We start from the raw sequence: 3,657 nt of genomic DNA, 5'->3' as shown, positions 1-3,657 counted from the left end.
AAACTAATCTCCATTTGAGAAGAGGGGCTTTGTGGTGGACTTAATTAAGGTATAGCCTAGGGGTGGAGAAGTATTTGGAACAGAGACTTTGTAATTGATTGAATGATTGGAAAGTCCTGGGGTGGGGTAGGCCTTGGAGATTATTTAATCACACTTAGTAAATGCTGTATTTTGAATGATGTCATGTTTTGATCTTCTCTGTTCTGGGTTTGTTACTGAATAAAATAGAGGGCACCTATGCTGGTATTTTGAACCTGGGAAGTTGCCTTTGCTTGATATTACATTACAGTGTGATCTGCCACCAAATAAAAACCTGTACTCTTTGGGGTGGCTAGGTGGCACAGTGAACAGAGCACTGGCCCTGGAGTCAGGAGGACCTGAGTTCAAATCTGACCTCAGAGACTTGACACAATTACTAGCCGTGTGACTTTGGGCAAGTCACTTAACCCCAATTGCCCTCTAAATAGCCAAAAAAAAAAAAAAAGAAGAAGAAGAAGCCTCTCTCAATACATTCATGCTGAGATTATCTCTTATTTACTGAATATATATTGGGGTGTCCAGGTGGCTCAGTGAGTAAAAGCACCGGTCCCAGTGTCGGGATGACCTGGGGATAGAATCTGGGCTCAGATACTTAGCACCACACCCAGAAATACCTGGCGATGTAACCTTGAGCAAGTTACTTAACCCCAATTGCTTTAAAAAAAAAAAAGAAAAAGAAATCATATCTGGTCTATAACACTTTGTGGATTGCTTGATTGTTTCAACAATTTTCTCTACTGTACACCTTGGCCACAATCTGGGATCCTGTTCAATTTCACCAAAAATTAGTTGGAAAAAGTAGACTAGAAAGATTTCTAAAATCAAGACTTCCACAATAGTATCTGGAATCTGTCATAGATGACCCAGGAAAGTAGCATTTAATATTGAATTTACAGGTTTATGGACAAGTACATGCTCATAAGAAATGAGCAAAAGACTTAAGTAATGCATCCATGTTGACATAATTAAAGGTATAAGCTTACTCTTAGAAAGAATCCCATAGGAGATTGGTGATCAATATACATTATAATGACATAGTCATGAGGCCTTTGACATAAGTCATGCAGGCCTTTTTACTCACATAGATAGACAAACAACTAAAACAAAATCAACAAAAAAAAATTTCTGTTCTTTTATCTGACATTGGTCTTTAGTAGTAAGCAGCCACTGTTTCAACTCCAAGGTGAAGCATCAATGGTAAGATTTGAGATCATTGTCACTGTATTGGCACAGGACCAGAAATCAACAACTGCTTGACATTCCAGAAAGCACCTTTATGTTCATCAGTCCAGTGCTATGGAATATACTTTCCTAGTAGACACAAGAGTGGTTCAGCAATGGTAGACTTCTGATGTAAAAAATATAGTTGAAACTGAGTAGACCCAGAAAAGCCTTCTTTACTCAGTGTGGAAGGAACATCATGGATGATCTAAGTTAACAGAATGGCAGCAGTACTGACACAGCAACCCAAGCAAGTGACCCTGGAAATTGTATGACATTTCTCTTTAATCCTTCAGATCTATAATACCATATAATTTCCTGAAGTCTACGTACTATATCACCATTGGATATTCTCATAATCAGGACATCAAATATCTAACTATATTTTAAATCCTAGAAATCAGTATTTAAATGAAGTACTGGAAAATCCTATAAATAATATCAATTCTGAACTGAAGGCACTTAACACAAAATGTCTCTCAGTGGCTGCTGATTGGACATTTGAATCAGCTGTTGGCGAGTCTGGATTAAAGTTAAATTTTGCAAAGATATTTTTTCCCTCAGCAAGGCTAGAAAAATAATGATTATTGACCATATATACTGGCTATGGATTCTACTTAAGTGCTTAGTAACCTTGTGCTAATAGTATCCACCAAGTCTCATATTTTCATTAGACTTTAATATCAGTATAATTGTCATAGTTAACAAGAATGTGTAACTAACTGACTTGAGGATTCCTTATTTGATTAGATGTTGAAGATCTTCATTTTTTTTCTCTTTTTGCTTAGGGCAGAAGTCACATACTAGTTTTCAAATGAGTTGGTATAAAAGATGACTTCAGATGAAATGATACTGTCCCTTATAGGGAATTTTAAATCATATCCTAGAAATTTGTTGATATAAATATAATATATTATTATTGTACAGCTCTAAGACTAACCCATTTTGTCATCAGAATTGGAATTGTTGGATACCAATAGCAAGACAATATGCCCTTTTCCATTTCAAATTATGTTGCTAGTAACTATTAGTGCCTTTAGCTCTGAGGCTACCTCCCATATACGACATATTTATCTTGTAAATACTGGTTAATATAGTTGTTTACTCTTGTATTAAGATATAAGTTTCTTGATGGAGATGACTTTGGTTGCTTTTTCTTTGTACTTCCAGTGCTTAACACAGTTCTGGGTGCATAAGTACTTAATAAATGCTTAGTCAGTTTTTCTTTTTACTTATTGTATTCCTATCCAATACATGCATATGTTTTAGTCATTTGGGATTCAAAGTTCCAGATCTTTTTTCCAGAATGTCTGCATCATTCATAGCTCTATCAGTGCAACAATGAGTCTGTTTACCTGAATCTCTTCCAATGTTTTTTTTATTGTAAACTTTGTCATTCGTATGGGTGTAAGATGGAAGACCAGGCTTGCTTTATTTTACATTTCAGTAATTATTTGTGATTTACAACATTTTCGATAAGGCTACTGATAGTGTGGGTCTCTTCTTTAGAAAACTGCCTACTCTTATAATTTGACTATTTATAAGAATGATTCTTATACAGTTGAATCAATTCTTGATATATTATGGCACTGAGACCTTTATCAGAGAAACTTTTTACAAAGACACCCCGTTACTCATTTCCCTTCTAAGTTTAGTTATACTAATTTTGTTTGTAGAAATAATTTTAATTCCATATATTCAAATATATCCATTTTATCATCTTTTATTCCCCATATCTCTTCTTTGGTCATGAACTCTTCCCCTAGCCATAGGTCTGAAAGGTAATTTCTCCTTTGCTCACCTAATTTATTTATGATTTCACCATTTATGTAGGTCATATTACTACGACACTTTATTAAATGTCATTCTTTTAAGATAATTATGTCAATTGGCTTATTATTAAAATAAATTCAGAGATGGGGGCCCATCATTTATAGCTTTGTAGGTATGGACAAATAAAGTAGCTTGAAGTTAAGGTAGGTAATTCTTCTCAAGTCCCTGGGAGAACCCAACCTGCAGGGGTGAATTATGGGAAGAAGGTTAGTCCAGGATGGGTGTTACACTGAGGAAAACAAAGGGTACTCTACTAATATTATATTACAACACAGCAACCCTGAACTAGTTTACATGCATAAATATATAACTCACCATAAGCATTTCTCATTGTGTTTGATGGGGCAGAATTTATAGAGTTGATCAATATTATTGAAGTGACAATAAATTGGCGATGTCCAAAGTGTGGTTATAGCTTTGGTGGTAGTAGGATAAGAAGCATAGTAGCAAAAGAAAAAAAAACATTTAATCTAAAGAAGAAAAAACATCATTTTCTTTTTATATTCTTTGTATGTGGTAGATGAGTGTTTTAAGATATAACCCTATAAAAGCTAATCTTTGTGA

The sequence above is a fragment of the Petaurus breviceps genome, unplaced genomic scaffold, assembly GCF_028583685.1.
Source record: "Petaurus breviceps papuanus isolate PSGF00001 unplaced genomic scaffold, PetGlider_PUasm1.0 37, whole genome shotgun sequence".
Lineage (NCBI taxonomy): Eukaryota > Metazoa > Chordata > Mammalia > Diprotodontia > Petauridae > Petaurus > Petaurus breviceps.
The sequence above is the reverse complement of the archived record's forward strand: the minus strand, read 5'-3'. Positions refer to the sequence as shown.